The following is a 20068-nucleotide window of genomic DNA, read 5'->3' as shown; positions in this document are numbered from 1 at the left end:
TGTGCTCTTGGACCAGATGAATACGGAAGAGTTTCATCGTGTACAACCGCCAAAGAAATATGGACAAGCTTCAAGTCACACATGAAGGTACATATGAGGTAAAGAAATCAAAAATTAGTATTCTAACGCATAGCTATGAAAATTTCAGGATGAAACCAAATGAAGACATCAAAGCTATGACGGATAGATTTTCAACGATTGTCAATGGTCTCAAATCATATGGAGAGATCATCTCAATGAAAAGCTTGTGAGGAAGTTAGTCTACTCCCTCCCAAAATCATGGCAATCAAAGAAGACGGCAATCATCGAGTCTAAGGACCTATCGTCCTTAACTCTTGAAGAACTTATCGGTTCACTCCTCACTCATGATGATGCTCGAAGATGAGGTGGACCTTGATAAAGTTGAAGAGACACCAAAGGAAAAGGATAAGAAGAAAAATATTGGAGTTGCTCTCAAATCCACAAAGATGAGAGTGATTCAATAATGATGATGATGATGAGGAAATGGCATTGTTTGCCAAACGGTTCAAAAATGATGAGACCTTACCAAGGAAGAAAATTCAAACGAAACGAAGGCCTCAAAAATGAACCAAAGAGAAGGACCCAATCATTTGCTATGAATGCAAAAGCCGAGGCATGTCAAATATGATTGCCCACAATTGAAGAAAAGGGTCAATCAAAGAATAAGCACAAGGCTCTATGGCTACATGGAGCGATGAAGAAGGTTCCGATGAAGAGGAACAAGAAGTAGCAAACTTGTGCTTGATGGCATTCGGGGAAGATTCTAAGGTAACCTCTAACTCATCCGATTTTGATGATTTAACTTATGATGAGTTATTTGAGGAGTACAATGGGTTGGCTTCGGATTATGAGAAATTGTTTTTAAAATATAAAAATGATGTTTCAAAATTGAAAATGAAAACAAACTCATATCCAAAACCAACAACGATCTTGAAAGTAAAATCAAAGATTTGCAAATCAACTAGAAGAGTTTGAAAAGAAAAATTTAGATTTGCAAATTTACTTTCAAAGATCAATGATGATCATCAAAAGAAAATTGATGATCTTAAAACTTCTTTTGATAAAGTTGGAACAAAACATTTTGAAAAAGGTGGAAATTCAAAATCCAACTTTGTTAGAAAAAGTTTTAGAAACTACAATCATAGAGGTCCCCAAAGAACCTCTAATGGAAAAAATCATTAGAAGTATGTGGGTTCCTAAAGAACTCATTACTACTAAGATAAAAATCCTACAAATGGATACCTAAGGGGACTAGGATTTTGGAAACTAATGAATATGGACCCAAAAGAATTTGGGTACCAAAAATCAAAAATTAATCTATGTTTGTAGGGAAAGGAGCATTGCTACAAGGCACGGGAAACAAATTCAAATTCATGGTACCTTGATAGTGGATGCTCAAGACATATGACCGGAGACAAAAGCCGGTTCATTGAGCTTAACGCCAAAAATGGAGGAGAAGAGACTTTTGGAGACAATTCAAAAGGTCACATTGAAGGTATTGGTACAATAGGTAATACATATTCCATACAATAAGAATGTTTTATATGTGAATGGATTAAAGCATAATCTATTGAGTATTAGTCAATTATGCGATAAAGGATTCAATGTCTTATTTGAAATTAATGGTTGTCATTGACATTGCATCTAATCGGATTATGCTTGTTGGTCATAGAATAGGAAACATTTACATGGTGCATTTAGATTCTATTGATATGACTAATTTATGCCTAGTTGCTAAGGATGAGCATGATAGTTGGTTATGGCATAGGAGACTAGGTCATGCTAGTATGAGTGTTTGCACGGTTAATTCAAGGAGACTTAGTAAGAGGGTTGCCTAAGCTTAAATTTGATAATGATAAAATCTGTGATGCTTGTGCTAAGGAAAACAAAACGAGTTTCTTTTAAATCTATTAATGATGTATCAACTAGTAGAGTATTACAATTGATCCATTTAGATCTTTTGGGCCAACTAGAACTACTAGCTTGGGAGGAAAACAATATGCATTTGTCTTGGTAGATGACTATTCTAGATACACTTGGGTTCTATTCTTAAGTACTAAAGATGAAGCATTAGAAAATTTCATCACATTTTCAAAAATAATCCAAAATGAAAAGGTTACTCTATCACTAGTGTTAGAAGTGATCATGGAACTGAATTTGAAAATCTTGGATTTATTGAGTTTTGTAATTCTAATGGTATAGCCATAATTTTTCAGCACCTAGAACCCCTCAACAAAATGGAGTTGTTGAGAGGAAAAAATCGAACTTTAGAAGAAATGGCTAGAACCAGCTTTGTGAAAATTAAAGAAAATCTTGGCAAATTTGATGCTAAAAGTGAAGAATTTTCTGGGTTATTCCTTAAATTCTAAAGCTTATCGTGTATTTAATAAAAGAACTTTAGTTGTAGAAGAGTCTATACATGTTGTTTTCGATGATAATTCCCTTCCAAGGAAGGATTCTTCTGTTAATGATGATTAGGTATTGTACAAGCAAATGACGTTAGACATGACGTTGGAGAATCATCATCAAAGGAAGAAACAAAAGATGAAGAAACTCATGATCCCTCGAGAATCCAACCATGAAGAAAGGGAAGTATCTTTTCCAAGAGAGTACAACTATGTCAAGGATGGTGAAATTATAGGTGATCCATCAAAAGGGTAACTACTCGATCTTCTCTTAGAAATATCTGTAATTATGTTGCATTTATTTCATGCATAGAGCCTAAGAACATCAAAGAAGCATTAAAAGATGAACATTGGATTATGGCTATGCAAGAAGAATTAAATCAATTTGAGAGAAGTAAAGTATGGACATTAGTTGAAATGCCTAGTAATAATCTACTGTAGGTACTAGATAGGTTTTAGAAATAAACTTGATGAAAGTGGTAATATAGTGAGGAACAAGGCTAGCCTTGTTGCTCAGGCTATACTCAAGAAGAAGGCATAGACTATGATGAAACATACGATCCCGTAGCTAGGATGGAAGCAATTAGAATGTTATTGGCATTTGCATGTTCAATGAATTTAAATTATATCAAATGGATGTTAAAAGTGCATTTTAAATGGTTTTATAAAAGAAGAAGTGTACGTGGAACAACCTCCAGGTTTGAAGATTCAAATTTTCCGGATCATGTTTTAAAATTGACAAAAGCTCTTATGGTTTAAAACAAGCTCCTAGAGCTTGGTATGAAAGATTGTTAAATTTTTAATTGAAAAAGATTTTTAAAGGAAAGGTTGACACTACATTGTTTTTAAGAGAAAAGGTAAAGATTTATTAGTAGTTCAAATTTATGTTGATGATATAATATTTGGTTCTACTAATGATGTTCTTTGCCAAGAATTTTCTAAGCTAATGCAAAGTGAGTTTGAGATGAGCATGATGGGGGAGCTCTCATTTTTCTGGGACTCTAAATCAAGCAAAGAAAAGATGGCATCTTCATTAATCAAGCTATGTACGTCAAAGATATGCTCAAGAAGTTTGGACTGGAAAATGGGAAACCTCATAACACTCCAATGAGCTCTTCAACAAAGCTTGACTTAGATGAAGGAGGTAAATGTGTAGATGTTAAATTATATAGGTCAATGATTGGCTCTTTGCTTTATCTAACTGCAAGTAGACCGGACATTATGTTTAGTTTGCTTATGTGCTAGATTTCAATCATGTCCTAAGGAATCATTTACTAGCTGTTAAGAGAATCTTTAGATACCTTAAGGACACTCCTAGTTTAGGACTTTGGTATCTAGAGACTAGCTTTAGCTTGCATGCCTTTTCTGATGCGGATTATGGAGGATGCAAATTAGATAGGAAAAGCACCTCCGTACTTGTCAATTCCTTGGAAATATGTTGATTTCTGGGTTTTCAAAGAAACAAAATTGTGTTGCATTATCTACCGCTGAAGCGGAATACATTTCAGCCGGTAGTTGCTGTGCACAAGTTTATGGATGAAACAACAACTTTTTGATTATGGAATGAAGTAGGTACCATTCCTATCAAGTGTGACAATACTAGTGCTATTTGTCTCACTAAAAATCCCATCCAACACTCTAGAACTAAGCACATTGAAATAAGACATCACTTCATTAGAGACCATGTCACTAAGGAAGATGTAGTTCTAGAATTTGTTGATACTTTGCACCAATTAGCGGATATCTTTACAAACCCTTAGACAAGGAAAGATTTTGGACACTTAGGAGAGAATTAGGTTTGACAACCTATCTTCACTTAGTGTTTAAAATAATTTTAGCACTTTTAATAAATCTTGAAAAATGCTTATAATAATAATTTTTGATTGCATTCTTGCTATTAGTTAGGGGAGTTTGTGATTCTTAGTGAAAATTAATTTATGTTCAAAAATCGATTAAAGATTAATTTAATTGTTTGAACATAATTAATTTTTGATATGAGTTGCCAATACCACTAGAAAAGATTAATTTAGCATTTTGTGCTTAAAAAATCGGATTTTAGCATTTTGGTGCAGAGGGAATCGATCCCCCCTGAGGGAACCGATTCCCCCTTTGAAGGGGAACCGATTCCCCCACAGGGGAATCGATACCTCCCTGGGGTTCTGTTAAAATCGGGCAGAACACCCAAAACCCAAATTTTCAAAACCATCTCTTCCGCCGTTCCCTCTCAACTCCTCTCAAATCTCCTTTCTGCCTCAAATCAACGATATAATCGGAATTCGAATCAATATCATCTTCTAAACCTGTTGGAATCATTAAAATCGTGCAAACAACATCTAAATCCCCTCAATCTTCATCTTTCAAGGTAATTTTCTAAACTCTATTTTATTAGTTTTGAACATAGGATTAGTTTTAATTATTTCTAGGTAAATAGTGATCGGGCATTGATTGTTTAGTGAAAAGAAACTAGATGTTACAACTAATTTCATCAAAAACACAAGAATTTTCAAAAAAAAAATCGAAATTAAAAAAAATGTTTTTTTTAAATTATTGTGTTTGATTAAATTATGTTGTTATTATGAAAACTATACATTATTGTTTCTCAAAACCATATTTTCAAAAGTTTCTCAAAAACTTGCCCATTAGGATTGATTTAGAGAACCTTGAAATATGAGGACTCAATTGAGTTTTGGGATTAATTGAATTCATACATTTGTTTTTAAAATTGCAGGTTATTCTATCTATTCCGATTTCCTTCACCATGTCAATCCTAAACGTCCTAGGTCTTCATCTAGTCGTTCTAGTCGTCAACCAAATCCTCCTCCTATTCCTCAAAATCCTATTCCAAATCTTGATCCTAACTTGACTATCCAAAATTCTTGTTTCAATCAACCGGGTCCTAAAGATTATCGTTATTGGTTTTACCAATATTTTGACTCGTATAAGATTAGGGAAGAACGTATCCATCTTCAAACTATGGTTGATATTAACTTTAAATATCTCCTATCTTGCACGAATGGAAATTTGATAAACTTTTCGAACTTGAACCCATTGCTATCATCAACTTGTTCGTATCTTCTACTGTAATGCCGTTTGTATCAAAAATCGTGACAAAACCAAAACCATAGGAGTGCGTTCCTACCTCCTAGGTCAATATTTCCATCTTGATCCGGATTACATAGCCAATGCCTTAGGCTTGGACAATGAAGGTTTCAAACGAAAAACAAGTTTTAGGCTCACGATATAAACGGAATGATAGTGCAAGTGTTTTAGATCTCCATGAGCGTTTCTTCATCTTATGATCACTTGGTGGTTTCGACCATCCGGGGCCGTTATTCTACTCTTAGAGCTTTAGACCTTTGGTGGTTGCATTGTTTTGAAAACAATATAAAATAAACCTTTCCGAGATTATCTTTGCTGAGATCGTTGAAACCGTTAACTTAGTGCCAATAAGAAACTGTTCTTCACTAGTTTACGGTTGTATCCTTAGTAATCTCTTTTCTAAATCGAACTCCAAGTTGTTCTAGATGCCTCATTTCCTCTTAAGAAACAAATCAATCTTCTTTCTTTAACAAGAGCATGATGGGTCAAAATAAGGAACCGGTGCATGGGTTCGATCTTCTACTCCGGGAGCTAGTTCTTCACAAGCTCCACCCGAAGCTGACAAAGATCCCGAGTTTGAACAATTAATGAGGGATATCGATGAAGCTGAAGATGAGCCTGAACAACCCGAGGAGCCGCACAACAGTCGACTCAAATGCCTCCATATTTTCAATCCTTTATGGAGACATTTGATTTTCGATATGTGACCATGGACTCGCGTTTTACTCTATAGAGTCTCATTTATCCACAATGGGAGCTCAACAATTAGAGATTCTTCGGAGATGCGTGCAAACAATGAATCAACCAACGCTCGTATCAATGAACTCACACACGAGATGGCCGCTATGCGAGCCCGTTTTCCTCCTACCGATCCGGATGTTGATTATGTGTTTAGTTTAAGACTTTGAACTAAAAAATATGTTTCAACATTTTTGATATTTTGGATTGTTTGATTTTGGATTGGATTTTGGATTTATGAATGTGTGAACTTATATGTTTATTCATTTTGCATCATCATTAGCAATATGACCAATTTTGCCATATCACATTATTTATGAATATTGATTTATGAAACTAATGGCTAACCTCTCTTTGATTGTGATCTTAGCAGCTTAAGCTTAATTAATAAATCAATTGGCTAAATGATTTCAAAACCTTGTTTTACAATGTCTTTTTGATTTAACAAAAAGGGGAAGAATAGGTGTTAAATGTTTACATAATAAATTGAAGGTGTTAATGTTTTACATAATAAATTGAAGAAGATTTAAGTAAGGGGAGTAATTTCAAAACTTGATTTCAAAAATCTTAAAATTACTAAAATGTTTTGTTATATCAAAAAGGGGGAGATTGTTGAAACATTTTGATATTTCGATAACAAATTAAGTTAAATGGATTTTAAGATTTTCCAAATGATTTTCTAAGTATATTCGATATAACTATTCGAATATCAAAACATTACTCCAAATATTTCAAAAATCTTAAAATTACTAAAATGTTTTGTTATATCAAAAAGGGGGAGATTGTTGAAACATTTTGATATTTCGATATAACAAATTAAGTTAAATGGATTTTAAGATTTTCCAAATGATTTTCTAAGTATATTCGATAACTATTCGAATATCAAAACATTACTCCAAATATTTCAAAAATCATTTTAATCCTACTTAAGTAAAATTAAGTTTTAATCATAAAACAATTTCAAAATAATCTTACAAAGTATTTCGAACCAATTCAAAGCCAAAAATTACAGATTGCTCAGAGGGAACCGATTCTCCCCCATAGGAGGAACCGATTCCCCCTAAATGGTTTTGGCCCCGAGATTCCAGAATGCTCGGAGGGAAACCGATTCCCCCCATAGGAGGAACCGATTCCCCCCCTAAACAGTTTTGCTCCGAGAATTCCAGTATGCTTGGAGGGAACCGATCCCCCCCAAGGGGGTACCGATTCCCCCCTTGTACAACGGTCGAAATATTTGAATTTTACACTTAGGAACCGATTCCCTTCAAGGGGGAACCGATTCCCCCCACGCTCCAAGCTGTTTTATTAAATTTTTTCACACTAAAACGGCTATAATATCTTCTCTAATCATCCCCAACGTTCAGAAGTGATCCAAGGTGTATTTATGCAAGCTTAGAAGCCATTGATCAACAACAAGAAACATCAAGCAACTAGAATCAAGAGAGAATCAAAGAGAAAGCATCAAACCTCAAGTTTTGAGCATTTCAAGCCTATTTTCATCAATATTCATTTTGCTTTCAAGAACACTTTTTGTGCTCAATTGTATTCATCTTTGAGTGTTCTTTTCTTTGTTCTAGAATTGTGCAAACATCTTACCTTGTGAGGTTTTCTTGTAAGTTTGCAAATTTGTAATCTTCTCTTTGGGAAAAAGAGTGTTCTCAAGAGTTGGGGTATACTCTTGAGGGATTTTGTAAGGTTATCTCTTTGGCCTCAAAAGAAAGAACAAATTAGTGAATTTGTTGGAAAATCCTTAGTGTGGATAGCTAAGGTAGTGGACGTAGACTTTGTTTGAGAAAGTCGAACCATTGTAAATCGCTGTGCAATTTCTTTAAATTTTCTGCAAAAGCTTCCACGAATTTTTTTTTTGCCAATTCACCCCCCTCTTGGCCGATTCCGTAGATCGATTAACTCAACAAAAAGATAGATCCTCATTTCAAAGATAAAAGCTCTATTGGATTTCTACTCAAGTTCAGGCGAAGAAAATCAATCTTATCAGAGGAAAAATTTGTTGGGGGTAAGAAGAAGTTGACATAACTCAAGAACTGCAAGAGTGCACGTTGATACAAATAAAATGTGAATATGACTTAATCAGGAAGAGAATGAAGATCGCTCTTGCAGCCGTCTCCACTAAAGATCAAAAAAACATGCATTCATACATGATACATGAATTTGTGTCATTACATCATGCATCATTTCATACATACATGATAAATTTTGATCTTCCTCATGATAATATGTTTTGAGAAATTTTTGTTTGTCTTAAGATGGTTTCCCTAGAAACTTTAATCATGGCTTTCTTAAAACATGTCTCATAAGAAACTCAATCTTGTCTTAATAAAAGTCATTTTCCCTGGAAGCTTTAACTTGACATCCTCGTGAAGAGAAGTCAATCTTTGTTATTCCTAACTCCCTTGCGAAGAGGTGACAATCATTTATTTCCTCGTGAACAGAAGTCAATCTTTGTTATTCCTGACTCCCTCACGAAGAGGAGTCAATCATTGACTTCCTCATAAAAAGAAGTCAATCTTTGTTATTCCTAACTCACTCACGAATAGGAGTCAATCCTCGAATTCCTCGTGAAGAGATGTCAATCTTTCAGATTTGGTCTTCCTGAAGAGCAGCGAAGCAAATCAACCTCGAGTCTGATCTCCCCTAAAGAGTAGTGAAGTAGATTCTTCTTCTTTCAGATTTGGTCTTCCTAAAGAGAAGCAAAACAAATCAACCACGAGTCTGTTCTCCCCTAAAGAGTAGTGGAGCAGATTCTTCTTCTTTTAGATTTGGTCTTCCTGAAGAGCAACGAAGCAAATCAACCTCGAGTTTGATCTTCCCTAAAGAGTAGTAGAGCAGACACGTCTTCCCTTAAATCTGTTCTCTCCTAAATAGTAGCAAAGAAGATCGTCATTTTCCATATTTGATCTTCCTAAAGAACAATGAAGCAAATCATGTTCGATTCAATCTTCCCTGAAGAGCAGTAGTGGATCAAAACTTTCCTTAAGCCTGATCTCCCCTAAAGTAGAATAGAGCATACTTGTCTTCCAAAATTGATTTGACTAACCGAAAATGTGGAATAGATGAAGTCCGATCTACCCTGAAATTGCAGTGGAGCGGATTTCCCATTAAAGCATAAGTCACCTCTAGATGAAAACTTCTGTCTTTAATCTTCGTCCTATTTTCGTTATACAATAATGGACAAAGAGGGGCAGTTGTAGATATGTGTTTTTATCTTAGGGTTTCCTATTATTTAGTTTATTTTTGTTTTGTTTTATTATAATTATATATTTAATAATTTGGAAATATATATATAGTATAGTTTAGAAAATAATTTGGAAATATATATATATATATATTATATATATATATATAGTTTTGTAAATAATTTTGAATATATATATATATATATATATAGTATAGCTTTGAAAATAATTTGGAAAAATATATATATATATATATATAGTATAGTTTTGAAAATAATTTGGAAATATATATATATATATATGGTATATTTTGAAAATAATTTTGGAAAATATATATATAGTATAGTTTTGAAAATAATTTTATATATATAATATAGTCTGAAAATAATTTTGGAAATATATATATTATATATTTTCAAATAAATATATTTTAGAACCACATATATATAATGTAGTTGAAAATAAATATAGTATTAAAATATATATAGATATAATTAATTATGATTTTGAAAGTTTATAAATTATATTTTTATTATATTTATATTTATTGCAGGGTCGAGTCCAGTTCGGGTCATCCAAGTCCAAATTTAGAGACCCGATCAACATCTAAGTCCAGCTGGGCTCACGAGCCTGACCCAGTTGGTGAGCCCGTTCAAGGCCCATGAAACAACCTAGCAGATCAGGCCCGCATACAAGATAACAACTAGGGTTTACCACTCTTAACAAGCTAGCGACGCCATAAGGCCATTGGATCTATGGCCAATCCAATGGCCCATATAATATCAAAGTAGGGTTTTTACCCTAGTATCTTTACAGCCGCTGTCGCACCGGCCAAATCTAGAAAAATCTGGGGCATTAAATGCCCTAGCTACCTAAAATTGGCATCGACCCTAAAACGACCACCACCATAGCCTCAGTGACTCAGAGGGAGTCCCTTTCTGACAGGTCCGAAGGGAGAGCCAAGGGTCCTATAAAAGGAACCCAAACCTGTAACAACAAAAAAAAAGGAAAAACAACAACCAAAAACATAAACAACAAGGAACCAAAAGAGACAAAAAAAACCAAGAACCAACAGACCAAAAAGAAACCATTCGAGCAAAAACAGTCAACCAAAACACACAGCAGCAACCATTTGAGAACCATAAAAACCAGAGAGATAGAAAGCAAAGAGGATATTACTCTTCGAAGTCACGCACTTCGCCACCGGAGAAAGGAGAAACCATTAAAAATCGAAGGTAACCCCTTCGTATTTCTTAGATCTAGGATGGTGGGGAAGTTTTTAGGATGAGGGAAGGTCGGATTCGGGTTTAGGGTGTGGAGATCTACATTTTGGGGTAAATTTCTATATCGCCGACCGTCATCGTCGGTGACGAGGAGCTCTGACGAGCGGTGGTCGGAGGCTGCCGGCCTCCCTTCCGACGAGAGAATTTAGAGAGTGACGAGAGATAAATAAAATTCTCTCTCTTTTAGAAAGTGAGTAAAAAGGAAAAATGAGGAGAGGAGGCCATTAGAGGCCGATTATGAGGTATTTATACCCTCCCCATACGATGTCGTTTGGGGAAGGGGCTGTGCGTTGGGGCACGTGGGTAAATTATTCCCGAACCCCTGTATTTTGTAACTTTCCATTTTGGTTACTAAAATTAATTTCCAAGTATTTTAATTTGGATTTCAGATTTTACTTTGTTTCTATTTTAGTCATTGGTCGTATTTATAGGTGTTTTAGGTAAATATCCGATTTAGTCCTTAGATTTTGATGATTTCCATTTGATCATAAAATTGATAATGGCTAAATTACAATTACAGTACCTATATTGCGTGTTTTTTTTGTTTATGACCATTACTTTTGCTTATTTTACATTTTAATCCTTAAGTTTAATTTTTAATAATACTATGTTTATTACGTTTGAAGTGCCTAAAATGAAATATTTGCATATGTGATCTTGATCTTTTGTTAGTTTTATATTTAATCCCTAAAATTATTATATTATTATTTTAATCCTTTATTACATATTTATAAAAATTATTGTAAATCAAAATATTTTCTTATATTATTTTATACGTGAAATTTAAAGAAAACCCTTATTGACAAGGAGTGTGTTTCTAAGGGTTGCTCGAATAAAATAATATCTTTTATGTTTTAAAGGAATTTGTTTTATTTTTTGTATCTAAAATTTAGGAGAATACTATTTTGTATGAGGAATCCATAAAAATACCCCTTAACTGACTAGGAAGGTATTTTCGAGGATTATTCATACAAAATAATATCCCTTTTATTTTCTAAAAATGATCATAATTTAAATGTATTCAAATTTGCCAATTTCAATATTTAGATGACGTATAATAGCTTAGGTATCAATTTCAGGCGTCGTGGGGGTACTAATCCTTCCCCACACGTAACCGACTCCCGAACCCTTTTTTTGAAATGAATTTCTGGTTAAGCGCAGATCAAATTTTTTATCTTTTGAAATTATTTTTCTTAAAAAAAATTTAAAAGGTATTTTTAGGTATTCGACTTACCTAACCCAAAGGTCGATGGCGACTCCAAAAATGTTTATTTGTTCTTCATTTTAAAACCCCAACATTTTCTAAAATTAAGTTGGATCTATACCTGCTATAGCCCTAAAAAACTGTAAGGACCGTTTCGACACCAAAGATTCAATAAAATAGTATCCTATAATATAAGGATCATTACTTAACCCTATATTTATTATATCTATAATCATTATAATAAAACAATGTAATTAAAACATGGTCGCAATCATAATTCAAGAAGTGTAAAGTATCCCATGTCCATCTTCCAAGCAAGTCTTACAACTCATTGTGGAGATAAAGTTGCATCTTAATCATCTCTTGAGCTCCACTATCTACTTTAGTGTGTTGTACTTTTTGCATTATTTCAAGCTCCCTGACACGACAACAACGGGACCGCTCATTTCTTTGCCACACCGACTGCCTTAAACCAAGAGTTAATGGTCCTATATAAGCATAGATAGTTGGATCGTATGCTTCCGAGGGTTGGACAACAAATTTTATAGCATGTCTATAGAAGAGTCCTCAACAAGATTATTACGAAATTGATATCAAAATCAATTATTATTCACACAAATCAAATGATTTTAGTGGTTAAACGGATAATTGTTATTACTAGAGATTTCGAGTTTGAATACATCGTTTGTAAATGTATTTAGTGTTCATTCTCAAATCTTATAATCACCCTAAATTAATAAAAAAATTAAATATTTATTGAAATAATATAATTTTATTGATTTGACGGAAAAGATATGTCCAAGTATTCATTCATTTTTTATAAGTATTTCTAACAATCATGTGTAAATTTTCATGTTTGAAAAGTTAAAATGAGCTAAATACTTTAGTTGATGTTGATAATGAGTCATGTGCTACTCTGATACTTTAAATGGCAATTTTTGATACTTTGGTAATATGATTTAGTGGGCCTTTAGTAATTAATTTAGTTTCGTATACAATCGACATACTATAGTGTCTATAGTGTTTGCGTATAAGTTTTAAAAACGTTGGTCTTGACGAGACAGAGATGTTGATATTAGGATTGTGCGTCCCAATACGACGGAGGGATGACTAATGAATTTGTATCGTTTCTATACTTGGCGAGGAGGCCTGGGATCCGATTACCCATATGCTACTAATACGTCATCGAGTTAAGATCAATAAAAATACATAGAAATGCTTTGATAACTTGATGAATCCTACATACTAGAATTGTTATGATTTACTTTGCCATGTTTCCTGTGATAACATTTTAATATCATCGTGTTATGCTAAGATTTCTATGATTGCTTTGTCTTTGTTTGAACTAGCCTACTAAGCTTCCCAAAGTTTAGTTGTTTGTTAAATATTTTGTAGGAGTTGTTCATGTTATATTTTGTAATTTTTTAGGTTTCATAAATCAATTGTTAGCTTCTTTCAACGTAAATTTCTTGTTTCCAAACTTTTAGATAATAGAATGTAATGAAGTTATTGGGAAATTGTTTTATTTGTAATGCATTTAATATTACCATATTCTATGCACAAACAGAGCAACCTTAGTAAAAGAATTGTTATTATTCTTTGGGGTCTCGGGTTTGAGCACCAGAAATATCAGGGGTGTGAGCGTTAAATGTCAAATGGTTGAGAATTGTTTCATTAGCTCTGATACAATGTAGAAACCAAGTGTTTATTATAGAAATCGAGTCGATTCTCTTTGATAATCTTCTTATTGAAAAAAATTTAAAAAGAAGTCTCTTTAAAATAGATTACATAGAGTTACAATACAAGTCAAATTACTCTTGATAAAATTATATCCTATTAAGATATAAGAGTTACAAAATTTCTAAACTACTTAGAAATAAGAGTTAATGAATATCAAAATTACTTAGAGATACGAGTTATAGGATATCTAAACTACTCAGTCATTAACTGTAAATCTAACTCTATTTAACATCTATAATCTACACTCCCCTCAAGCTGGAGAGTATATATTATAGATTCCTAGCTTGGATGGAAAATCATCAAAAATGGTTATGGAAGAACTTCGGTGAGAACATCGACTAGTTGATATTTTGTAGGAACATAGTTGAGTTTAATGACTCCGTTACTGACTTTTTCAGAGATAAAATGTCTATCTCCACATGTTTTGTTAAATATGCTGAACAGAATTCTTCACATTACTGAATGCCAATTGGCTATTAGTTTGTAATTCGAATTGCTTGGAGTGATCTAATATTAGTTCAATCATCGTTCTCTATAGCCACATTCCTTCACAAATTTCAAACGCAAGGGATCGATATTCGGCTTTCGAATTGCTTCTTGACACCACAACTTGCTTTTTACTTTTCCATGTAACTAGATCCCCACACAAAAGCATAATATCCATTGGTTGACCTTTTGTCAGTAAACTCTTAAGCCTAACTACAATATGTAAAAATTCTTATCTATTTTATCTTTATTTTTCTTGAAGATTAAACTATGTCCCGAACTCATCTTAAGATTCTGTTCACAGCACCGGGATGCTCCTCTCTTGTATCATTTATGTGTTGGCTAACCATACTAACTGAAGAAGCTATGCCTGGTCTTGTAAGAGATAGATAAACTAGCTTACCAACCAACTATTGGTACTTCTCTTTGCAAATTGGAATGCCTTCACCATCTCTTTTGAACTTTAAGATAGGCTCCATTGGTGTGTCGGCTAGTTTACAACCTAACATACCAGCTTCTATCAAGAGGTTGAGGATATACTTTCTTTGACTAATCACTATACCAACCTTGAATCTTACTACTTTCATTCTAGGAAAATACCTAAGACCACCAAGGTCCTTGGTTTCAAATTCTTTGGCTAACAAACTTTTTAGCCTCTTGATTTCTTCAGTATCATCTTCGGTGATTATAATGTCATCCACATAAACAATCAACATTGTTCTTTTTCCTTTTTGATTTACTTTGATAAACAAGGTGTGGTCAGTTTGACATTATTTGTAACCACTAACAATGACCACTTTGGCAAATTTATTGAAACAAGCCTTCGGGGCTTGCTTTAAGCCATACAATGACTTCTGTAATTTGTAAACTTTGTGAATTGTCGAATTTTCTTTCATACCAGGAGGGAATTTCCATGTACACCTCCTTGGTTAAGTTGTCATCCAAGAAAGCATTTTTAATGTCTAACTGATGAAGTGTCCAATCTTGATTCACTACCAAAGACAACAAAACCCTCATTTTGTTTAGTTTTGCAACTGGAGCAAAGTCATGGTATCTGTGCCATAAGACTGCCTGAACCGCTTGCCACAAGTCTTGCCTTAAATCTTTCAATGCTTCAATCTGAGTTGTATTTTACAGTTAAAATTTATTTGCAACCAACCTGTTTTTTTTCTTGAGGTAAATTTGTCAAAGTCCAAGTCCCATTTTTCTCGAGAGCCTTGATTTATTCCTCGTCCGCCTTCCTCACAAAGGATCTTTTAACTGAATTTTATCAACATTCGCCGTGAAAGCTTGGATGAAGACATTAATATGCTATATGCAACATATTTCTATATATATGAGCAATGCATTTCCTCACACCTTTCCTTTGGGCACTTGACAAGTCATTAGTATCAATAAAAGGAATAGGATTTGTCAAATAGTTGAGAATTGTCTTGAACAAACACTGCCTTATACTTACCTCATATTAATAAAAAAATATTACTATATTTTGTTTCCAAGTACTTTGTAATCACCTTAGCTTAATTAAAAAAAGTATTTCCATATTTGATTGTGTCAATATAATGATTATAGGGTTATGTATGAGAATTATAAGTGTTTGATGTAAGATTTGTATGGAATTAGCTCTAAATGATCCAACTAGCATGTTTACAAGTATTTCTATGTTTATCAAAATGAGTAATGATTGACAAAATACAAGTTTCATTAAGAGTTAGAAAGCCTAAGATAAAGAGATTAATGACTCTATTTGGTAATTTCTTAAATTGATCTAAATTGGTAAGTTTTAAATTGCTTTTAGGCCTAATTTATTTTCCAAATAACCCAGGCACGATTTAAACAAAATCTCAAGAAATCAGCCTTATTTTTTTTATCGATGGTATAATTTTCTATTTGGTTCTTCACAATTTGATTTGAATTCAAAAAATCTCTTTTTATGACCAATTGAGCCCAAATCGCATCTAATTAGGCCCATATTCGATCCAATGATTCTGATCACATACTCACACATAATCCTATCGGGGTCAACCTTCACATGTTGACTAAAACATTTGGGATGTTGTAAATGTTGTTAACAATTGAATGATGAAAATGTAACAAATGAATAACGTAAGTGACCAGAACATAACTTTCTTTTAAAATTAGTGATCAAAAGTAAATAAAATTGAAATAAAAAATTACCATTATTATAGTTATACAAATTTTTACCGTCACATATTATCTTAAATTTAAAGGGAAAATCCACTTATTTCAAATAATCATTTTGTACCCTTTCATAATCGATAAACTCTAAAATATATCATATAATAAAAAGTATATTTACTTTTTACCCTGTTAAAATCTCATACTAAAAATATCATTCACTTCAAAACTAATTATTTTTTATTTTAATATAATTTTAACAAGATGATATGAATTTAAGTATTTTTGTTTATATGATGTGAGTTTTATTTAGAAATAAAAAACAATAAATACCATTATGGTATCACATCTATAACGTTTAAATATTTTTAAGAGATTTTTATTTTTAAATATAATAAATTAAAAATATTTTTTAATGAAAACAGATTATTTTAACAAAGTTATTAATATTTTCTTAGATGCTTTGAGATAATATAATAACTTTTATTTAGTTAAATGGAGCGGCAGCAAATACTATTGGGCTAAGATCCAGAGTGGACAGTTGAATGAGCCACAGTGAACAATGGGCCCACTATTCATTATCTAAAAACCAAATATACAGCAAAGTCAAGGAACCCTAATTCTTAGTTCGAGAAGCTCAGGAAGACGAAGCAGAAGAGAAAAAGATGAGGCCGATTTTGATGAAAGGCCATGAAAGGCCGTTGACGTTTCTCAAGTACAACAGAGATGGCGATCTTTTGTTTTCATGTGCCAAGGATCACACTCCCACCGTTTGGTTCGCCGACAACGGCGAGCGTCTTGGCACTTACCGTGGCCATAACGGCGCCGTTTGGACTTGCGATGTCTCAAGTAATTCTCTTTTTTATTCTTCTTTTTATCGATATTGAAACTCTTGAAATTGGAATCAAAATAGAGATTTCATTTTTCTTTCAAATGTTTAGGGGATTCAATGAGGCTCTTAACCGGAAGTGCTGATCAAACGGTGAAGCTGTGGAATGTTCAGACGGGAACTCAATTATATACGTTTAACTTTGGTTCACCCGCGAGGTCGGTGGAGTTTGCGATAGGGGATAAACTCGCTGTCATTACTACGGATCCGTTCATGGATTTGACTTCTGCGATTCATGTTAAACGCATTTCTAAAGACCCAACTGAACGTAAGCTTAAAACTCTCCCCTAGAGTGAATATGCAGTAATGAATAAGATTACCTTGTTGAAGTCGTACCTGATGTAGAATGTATATGTGACTGTTTGGCATTGTAGTTAATTTTGCTGTTTCTTACAGAATCATTTGCTTCAAGTCTGTTGATTTGTTTGATTTCGAAACTTTGATTCATTACATTGTCACATAATCAGCAGAGACTGAGGAATCTGTGCTTGTCATCAAGGGCCCTCAAGGAAGAATAAATAGGGCTGTTGGGGACCTCTCAATAGTACTATCATTAGTGCTGGAGAAGATACTGTAATTCGTATATGGGATTCTGAGGTAAATTGCTGTGTGTATTTGGGTCATTTTGGAGAGGTGGTGCTTACAATCTTTCTCAGTTTATCTTTTGTGTTCAACATTGAAATAATTCTCATGTAATAGCTGGTTTGGCTTCTTCCTGTATAAACTTCAAGTTACAACTATTCTTATCATTTGAATTATCCTTCTCAACTATCCCCAGTCTTGTTTCTTTCCTTTTTGTAAGTTATTCATTCATTGGAAAGCGTTTGATCTTTCGGATAATTTTTCCTATCTATTTTATAGACTGGAAAACTGCTTAGGGGAGTCTGACAAGGAATCTGGCCACAAAAAGACAATAACATCACTCGCAAAAGCTGCAGACAGTTCACACTTCCTTACCGGTTCCCTGGATAAATCTGCTAAGGTAATGCATCTGATTAATCCGTAAGTTTTCCAGTATTTGTGACTGTTTTCTGGGAACCCCAGGTTGTTTATGGTTGGCTTTCTCTTTGTCATTCTTGTTTTCTTCTGTGAATGTTTAGCTATGGGACACAAGACATTGACTCTTATCAAGACATATGGTACTGACGCCCAGTCAATGCTGTACAATGTCTCCACTTCTTGATCATGTAGTAATCCAATAAGAGCTGCATAACTTGTATGCTAATTTTAATTGTCCTTGTTCTGCCCTTATTTTTTTTGCATTAGGGAGTAGAAATCTTGTAATCTTTTTTATACTTTATTATTTAAATGGTAACTTCAGGGTCTTCAAATATTTTATGTAAACTCCTAGTACTCATAAAACAAGGTCTAAAGAAGTCTAATATTGTAATGCCCTCAAGCCTTGCAACATTTTATTGTTTAGATGGTCTGATGCTAATGTTGAACTGTCTGTTATTTATATCAATGAGCAGTGTATTTTTGCATGATACTAGGTTTATTTGGAAACAGTGGCGGGTCTATGATGCTTAGGTAGGTGGGCATGAGCCCACCTTGAATCCAAATTGACCTCGATAATTATTATTTTATTTATTGTGACCACCCATGCAAAAATTTATCTTGTTAACATATATGTGTTCTCATTCTCAAAAATATTTCTAGATCCGCAGCTGTTGGACAATGCTCAGATGGGGAGAACTGATTTCATAAACAGCATCAACGTGCTGCCATCTTCTTGTTCATTATGGGGTACATCTTATTTAACCTTTCTTCTGATTGCCTTGTTGTTCTAGGTTGTGCTTGGAGGCGGCCAGGATGCATCAGCTGTCACAACTACAGATCATCGTGCCGGGAAGTTTGAAGCTAAATTCTATGACAAGGTAATTTTGTTAATAAGGTTTATGCAGAAGGTGAAGAGTTGTTATTTTGCAATTTCCCATTTTATCACAATGTTTGGCTGCCTTGTAGATACTTCAAGAGGAAATTGGAGGTGTGAAAGGGCATTTTGGGCCAATTAATGCTTTAGCTTTCAACCCTGATGGGAAGAGGTACAAAGGCAAATAATACTTTAAATCTTCTTGCTTATATAACTGTCTGATGCATAAGTTCATATTATTTTCATTTTATGAATGATATCACGTACTAGACTATTGCATCATTAATATGGTATCTCACCATGCTTTCGAATGTGACCATATCATTTGGTACCTATCTCTGTTTTGGCCACACCATGGTTATCCTAGAGAGTTTCTATTCTGTATTTGCCTACATACTTTCCGATCATCGACTATTTGCAACCATCCATGTGTTTTTAATTTGTAGTTTCTCAAGCGGCGGTGAGGATGGATACGTTCGATTACATCATTTTGACCCAGATTACTTTAACATCAAATTTAATTTTGGAGCAGTTTCCAGTTACAGCTTGTCCTGACCGGAAGACTGTAATAATCTCGGAAGTATTTATGGCAGTAATATTGTTATTTTCTCGAGGAGCATGTGAAATTAGATTTTTTGCTATTTGACAGCAAAAGGCTTTGAAATTTGTAGTTCTTATTTTGATGCACGTAGTCAGCTATCTTATGTTCGTCTTATGGAATGAGTAACCCTGAGCTTTATGTTGTTTTGGGGGCTGAAATGCCATCTTTATTTTGCGTCAACCACTTATATATATATATATATATATATATATAGAATTTTTTTCATCATCATTAATGATCATGTTTGGCTATCAATTTATTATCGAGTGATATTATCAACAATGTAAAATTTGATATTATACGGTGTTGAAACGTTTTTTCTTATTCTATGGCTTCGATGATCTACGACTCAGTTTTAGAAAGACAACAAAATGGTTTTTGTGTTGTCATCAATCT

At 33.6% G+C, this 20068-nt stretch overlaps 1 pseudogene; it reads left to right on the top strand.

Moving 5' to 3' along the window:
- Positions 1-252: 252 nt before the first annotated feature.
- LOC120145148 lies at positions 253-19822 on the top strand (annotated as a pseudogene).
- The last annotated feature ends 246 nt before the right edge of the window (positions 19823-20068 follow it).

The sequence above is a fragment of the Hibiscus syriacus genome, unplaced genomic scaffold, assembly GCF_006381635.1.
Source record: "Hibiscus syriacus cultivar Baekdansim isolate YM2019G1 unplaced genomic scaffold, ASM638163v2 tig00110893_pilon, whole genome shotgun sequence".
Lineage (NCBI taxonomy): Eukaryota > Viridiplantae > Streptophyta > Magnoliopsida > Malvales > Malvaceae > Hibiscus > Hibiscus syriacus.
Note: the sequence above shows the minus strand (reverse complement) of the source record. Positions and strands in the feature narration are given on the sequence as shown.